Consider the following 7,595-nt stretch of genomic DNA (forward strand, 5'->3'; position numbering starts at 1 on the left):
GAAACACAATTAAGCTTTTATTATGTTTTATTTTAATTTCTATATAGGGGCATTTTTGTCTTTTAAGTATAATTCCATTTTCATATTTTACGTACCAAACAAAAATAATGTAAGGATTTCATCTAATTTTTCTGACATATCAAACATATTTTTGTAATCCAATTCTATTTCAATTCTGATTCCAATTTTAATTCCGATTTCAATTTCAATTCCATCAAAAATTATTCAATCATACCAAACGAGGCCTTATCTTTCTCGATCATTTGTACCTACAGTAGCCAAGCCAAGTCGACTGCGTATCGATCACGGTCTGCGACTTGAATTACATATTCAGAACAACCAAAGAATAAAACCTTCAAGTAAGTTATTACTTAAAATTTTTTCTCCAAGATGAGCGAGGATTCCAGAAGAATGGTTCCACCGGCTTATGTGTTCATCATCATCTTTTTTTTTCTGATTCTGCTTCTGGGGAGGGTTGTCCATCTACCTTCGACCGTGGAAATCTGGGCAAGTTGGGCTTCCCTGTCACCACTTGGGCACGCCAGGACTGTGGAATGTTGGCTATTCACAGCTGTGAAAACCTAAACGCAACAAAAACTGATTGAGTGGAGGAAAAGAGCTTCAAGTGACTGGAACATACGACGGGTTTAATGAAGTCTATCTGAGAGACGCGGTTCTTGGAAAGAGGTTGGCAAATGAGAGCTGTGAAGCCCTCAACAGCAATATTACTCTTCCTGATAGCTCAGCCCTGGGTTATTTCGAGTTGGATCCAAATAACTTATATATAACACCGTATAAGTGCAATGTTACGCTCAATATAAGCTCTTCATCGACTAAAATTTACAGATATACAGGCTGTGTTGAGAGCACGGGTGAGACGATCTACTTTGGCAACCAATACAAAGATCTAAATGATACTCCACCTGCTTTAGCAGCATGTTCATGGATTCAGCTTCCATCAGCGGCTGAATCGTTTTCAGCCGGGCACCCATTTGTATCCCTAGATTCAGAATACCTCATTCAAGCTTGACTTTCTAGTCACTGTTCTCGATGTGTTTCTAATAAAGGCTTCTGCCCACTCAACTCCCAAGGACAAATTTACTGTTCCCAATCAGATAATGTTTAAAGTGAAAAATTCTCAGGCATGTCGACGATAACAATACTTCCTCCAATCCTAAACTATTTTTTTAATCTGAGTTACATTGTTTTCAATTTTATACTTTTATCAACTATAATCGGTTTGACATTTTCAAACCACGTGATGACTTAGAAGTTAGAACATCGGGAGAATTTTATTTACAAATTATAGAAGTAACTTATCTTTAGATGACTTTTAAAAAATTTTAAAATATTAGTTTAGTTTAAGACTAAATTGAAAATAAGTTAAAAATAAAAAAATTAAAATACCCTCAATTAAAATATAAAAATAAAAAGAAAATGACCAGAGCTTCGCCAGCAACGACAGCCACTAAACCTCTATTATTGGAGCTCCAGTTGGACCACCGTCGACAGTGGCTGGAGAATTATGGAGAATTAATTTCTCCAAAGGTGGTCAAGGTGGGTGTAAAATCCAAGACCCCTTAGTTCACCAAAAGATTTTGGACCACCAAATCACTCAACTCATTTAATCATATAATGTATAAAATTATATATGTAATAAACCTTGTTTCCAAACTTCTTGATTGTTACGTTACTTGTTAATCACATAATTTTACTTGTTAATACCTTAAAGGGACTTATTAATTACTTAACTTTCCTGGTTAACCCCACGACTCTTGCAACAGAAATAAATTACTTGTTAATCGTGTAACTATACTTGTTAATACCTTAATAGGACTTGTCAATTACTTAACTCTCCTTGTTAAATTTGTGACTCCCACAATAGAGTTACATTACTTGTTAATCGCGTAACTGTCATTGTTAATACCTTAATAGGACTTGTTAATTACTTGACTTTACTTGTCAAATTCATGACTCCTTTAATTGAACTGCATTACTTGTTAATCATGTAACTTTACTTATCAATTACACAACAATATTTGTTAATTGTCTAGCTTGACTTGTTAATACCATAACAAGACTTGTTTAACTATTGTTTCGAAAAAGCAACTAAATTACTTGTTAATTGTATAACTTTACTTGTTAATTCCTCAATAATACTTATTAATTATCTATTGTCACTTGTTAAATGAATGTATGATTTACATAAAAAATTGAGTTTGTCAAATAATGAAAGCAATAGTAGTCGGGTCTCCCTTATCAGTATTAAGCATACTTGTTAAAATATATTAGGCTTTAATTGTATAAAATTTTTCAAACTTCTAGCTTTAATTGTATAAGATTTTTCAAACCTCTAGTCTGATCAATATTCATCAAACTAGAGGTTTAAAAAATAAATTAAAGCTCTAGTTTGATTAATACTAATCAAACTGGAAGTTTGAAAAATCTTATACAATTAAAGTTAGAGGTTTAAAAAATCTTATATAATTAAAACCTAATATATTTTAACAAGTATGCTTAATACTGATAAAGAAGACCTAACTGTCATCGCTTTTGTTATTTGACAAACTTAATTTTTTATATAAATAATACATTCATTTAACAAGTGATAATAGATAATTAACAAATATTGTTGAGGAATTAACAAGTAAAGTTATACAATTAACAAGTAATTTGGTTCCTTTTCGAAACAATAGTTAAACAAGTTTTGTTATGATATTAACAAGTTAAGCTAGGCAATTAACAATATTATTGCATAATTAACAAGTAAAGTTACATAATTAACAATTAATACAGTTCAATTGAAGGAGTCATGAATTTGACAAGTAAAATCAAGTAATTAATAAATCCTATTAAGGTATTAACAACGACAATATATGATTAACAAGTAATGTAACTCTATTGTGGGAGTCACGGACTTAACAAGGAGAGTTAAGTAATTGACAAGTCCTATTAAGGTATTAACAAGTATATTTATGCGATTAACAAGTAATTTATTTCTGTTTCAGGAGTTGTGAGGTTAATAGGGAAAGTTAAGTAACTAACAAGTCCTTTGAAGGTATTAACAAGTAAAGTTATATGATTAACAAGTAACGAAATAATCAAGTGGTTTGAAAACAAAGTTTATTTTATATATATATATATATATATAATTTTATGCATTATATGATTAAATGGGTTGAATGGCTTGGAGGTTTAAAACTTTTTGGTGAACTAAGGGATCTTGGGTTCTACACCTACTTTGGCCACTTTTAGAGAAATTAATTCTCAAGCCATCACTGACGGTGGTCCAGCCGACGGCCGCAGCTCTGGCGAAGGTGGTCTAGCTAGAGGCTAGAGCTCCAGCGATGGAGGTCTAATGGCTGCTATTGCCGGCGAAGCTTCAATCACCGGAGACGGTGGCTTGTGGTTTTCTTATATATATATATATATATATATTTAAATTGAGGGTATTTTGGTCTTTTTTACTTTCAACTTATTTTCAATTTAGTCCCATAAGACTGAATTGATATTTTAAAATTTTTTAGAAGCCACTTGAAGATAACTTGTTTCTACGGTCCTTAAATGAAATTCTTCCTAGAACATTTAGCTCTCTCTTAAGAACTCTTTCAAGTTAATTGATAAAATAAAAATTTCTTATCAAATGATTCATCTCAATGCGAAGACATGACAATACTCCTTCCGTCCCTTTATATAAGAAGTCTTCTAAAACATTTTTTTGTCTCTAAATATAAGAGGTTATTAGCATTTTTTAATGAATTAACTATTATACCCTTATTAAATAAGAAAGAGAAAAAGATAAGTATTTTCATTAATTTATTTTAAAAAAAGATATTAATTTTTTATTTATAATAATTAAGGATAAAATTGAAATGTTGTTGTGTTTTTAATCAGATAATTAACTTTTATTAATTTGCATAATTTGATTAAAAATATTTTATATATAAAGGTGGAGGGAATATTTACATTAGTTTCCTAGATACCACATTCTAGACTACAAAGTTAAGGCTAAATGAGAGGTTTACAATGGTTAATAATGAGCTTAATTAATGAGGGGGTTGCATATTATCTAACGAGGATGGTTGCTGGAGATATTCAGGAGGGACGCATGTACGATCGATGACGGAGTGAGGACCCGAGTGACAGTTTTTTTAAAAAAAAATTAATAATAAACAGCAATTTTAATAGATTAAAATTTTTAAATTCATTTATCTATATGTGATCACAAATATTTAAATTTATTTCAATATATTACTGTTGGGTATTTGTATTTTGTTTCATATATAAATATAAAGTTTATATCAAAATTGTTACTCCTCTTATCATTATTTTGCCTCAAAAATTTTCATCCAAATTAAAAAAATTACAATCTATATCTCATAAATTAATCACGATATATATATATATATAAGTATTTTTAATGATTTAAAAAGAAAATAAAAAAATAAATGAATGATGACAATGAAAAATATAACAAATACATAATATAAAGATTTTTATTAGATAAAAATATAAAAAATGATTTCACTCAAGTAAATAAAAATTAAATTGACATTTCATTTCATCTCAATCTAGGTTTTTTGAGATGGGGTTTCCATCTAATATTTCTTTCTTTAGTTTTTCCTATCCTGCCAAGTGAATTCTCTTGAGCATCTCTCCCACTCACATTTCCACTAACTTTATATCACAATAATCACCCCTTTCTTCCATATTAATTATTTTTACCCAACATTTCTTTCTCACTATCAAATATCTCTCTCTCTCTCTCTCACAGAGTAGTTAGAAGAAACTTGACCCTGTATTTTCATTTTTTAACTTTTATTGATATGATCTATTTTGATTTTAGTTTTTTAAATTTCTTTCTTATCAAATTCTCTAATACACTAGGAATCCTATTTATTATATATGTTATCCAATACTTTGACAAGAGAGGAAAAACATTTGAAAAGGAAAAAAAGAAGGGGTGCTCTGTTATATGTTTACCATGTAAGAATGTTGTAGACTTCTAACTGAAAATTCTTCAAGTGTGTATTATTAGCAAAGAAATTAACCCGCACGCTCACAGTCATCTCACAATTGCATGATAGAGTTTAGCACTTTCAAGTTTCAACAACTATAAATATAAAATCCTATTTACTAATATATTTTTTTCTTTTTTTTTTCTTTTTGCTTATAGTTGTAGAAAATCCATCGCCGGTGATAGGTAACGGATCAACCTTCCTCTCTCATATAAATTATAGTGGGGCCATGCAAATAAGTTGGCTTATTAATTCATGATTAATTATTTAATCTCTTTGCTTATAATTGCAGAAAATTCACGGCCTGGCAGGATGAAATTTATAATAGGTAATGGATCAACCTCTTGTTCAATTAGAATGGATCAAACAAATAAGTTGTATTATCCACAGCTTGTCAATAATTTTATTTCTTATACTTATGGTATTTCATATTCACAAATTGATTGTAGTGGTATAGTATAATATAAAAAAATTATATTAATATGTTCTAGAAAAAAAGGTTATTAATATGTTCTAGAAAAAGGCTATAGAAATTATTTACTTTGACTGAAAAAATATATTTATTTGCATAAAATTTAAATTGAAAATTGTAAAAGTAGAATAAAAAATGTATAGGAGTGAACAAATGAAAAAGCTATAGAAATCGAAGAAATTAACAATAATATAGTAACGAGAGATATACAGAAGAAATGTTGAATTATTGCCCTCCTATCTAAATATACAACTAGATTTAGATTTAGCCAGAAGACAACCGAAGTTTTGACTCAAAGATTACAATATTTTCTCTCATTTATTTTAGAATACTTTGTTTTCAAGCATCCTCACTATTGCCCCTTGTCTTTATTATAGTGCGCATTTTAGAAAGATTTATTGGTTTTTAATATAAAATGTTTAATGGCATATTAATTATGTTTTTTAATATTATCCATATTTAAATTTATTAATTATGAGAGAGAACGTAATGCAATTTAATTTTTTATTTATTCTGTTTTCACACAAAATTAATTACTTAACTATCTCTCTTGGATTTTGGATTGAGCTTTATGATAAGGAGAGGAGGGAGTACATGCTATCGTTGAAATTGATAAATATTATCTACTCTACTCAATGATTTATACGTACTGTATGTGACAGGTATAACAAGTGGAACAATTGGTGGAACATTGCTAATATGCAGTATTATTTTTTGTTGTATAATCAAATCATTGAGGCAGAAAATAGAGTTTTTGAAGACATCAAGGGCTGACCAAAACATCGAGGCGTTCATTAGAAACCAAGGACCTCTATCTCTTACAAGATATAAATTTGCAGAGGTGAAGAAAATGACCAAATCTTTCAAGTTAAATTGGGACAAGGTGGTTATGGTGCTGTATACAAAGGAGAACTACTCAATGGTTGTCCTGTTGCTGCCAAGTTATTGAAGTCGTCAAAAGGGAATGGGAAAGACTTCATCAAAGAGGTTGCTAGCATCAGTAAAACTTCCCATATAAAATTTGTTGCCCTTCTTGGTTTTTGTTTGGAAGGCCAAAAAAAGCTCTTAGATATGAGTTTAAGTCAAATGGATCTCTTGATAAGTTCACTAATCAAAATGGGGAAGATAAAACTCGTAGTTCATCCTTGACTTGGGAAAATCTGTACGAAATTGCAATTGGGACAGCTCGAAGACTTGAATACTTGTACAGAGGATGCAACACACGAATTCTACGAATTCTGCATTTTGATATAAAGCCACATAACATCCTGTTAGATGAAGGTTTTTGCCCCAAAATCTCAAATTTTGGACTTGCAAAGCTGTGTCCAAGGAAAGAAAGTATTGTTTTAATTTCAGAAGCAAGAGGAACTATTGGATATCTTGCTCCAGAAATTTGGAATAGAAATATTGGAAGAGTTTCACATAAATTTGATATTTTTAATTATGGAATGCTGTTGTTGGATATGGTTGGTGAGAGAAAGAATAATATGAATGTTGAAGACCGCACAACAGAGATTTATTTTTCAGATTGGATTTATGATAAACTTGAGGAAGGCAGCAAGTTGGGACATGATGGGGCAAACGCCATGGAAGAAAATGATATTGCAAGGAGAATGACGATTGTGGGTTTGTGGTGTATTCAAACATTTCCAGCTCAAAGGCCTACAATTAGTAGAGTTATTGAAATGTTAGAAGGAAGCTTAGACTCTCCAGAAACGCCACCAAAACCTGCCATGCTTTCCCCTCCAACATTAGAACAAGAATCTTCGTCGACATGCAATACCAACTCAGAAGATGTTGATCTCGAAAGCTCTTCCCTAATGTTGGAGACCCACTAGTTATTTTAAATATTTTATTTCCATATTTATTTGTAGGAAGTTTAGACTTTCAGCCAATTTGAGGAGAAAATACCTAGGTTTTTCAATTGTCAATAAATACTAGTCAAGGCATTCTTGGGGCACTTTTGAGGAAGAACTTTAAGGAGGTCATGGATTAGATTAAAGTTGCAGATATTTCTCTAATTAGGGATCAGCATCTTAAGGGATTTTATCTCCTTTCCCTTTACTCTTTAAATGTTTAAGAATTTGTTAATCATGAATTTCTTG

The 7,595-nt window shown here is 30.5% G+C and overlaps 1 pseudogene; it reads left to right on the forward strand.

Annotated features, from left to right (window-relative positions):
• The first annotated feature begins 3,358 nt into the window (after positions 1-3,358).
• Positions 3,359-7,328, forward strand: LOC129299427 (LEAF RUST 10 DISEASE-RESISTANCE LOCUS RECEPTOR-LIKE PROTEIN KINASE-like 2.5; annotated as a pseudogene).
• The last annotated feature ends 267 nt before the right edge of the window (positions 7,329-7,595 follow it).

Source organism: Prosopis cineraria, unplaced genomic scaffold (genome assembly GCF_029017545.1).
Source record: "Prosopis cineraria cultivar Desert tree isolate PC_DT_omini unplaced genomic scaffold, ASM2901754v1 PC1, whole genome shotgun sequence".
Lineage (NCBI taxonomy): Eukaryota > Viridiplantae > Streptophyta > Magnoliopsida > Fabales > Fabaceae > Prosopis > Prosopis cineraria.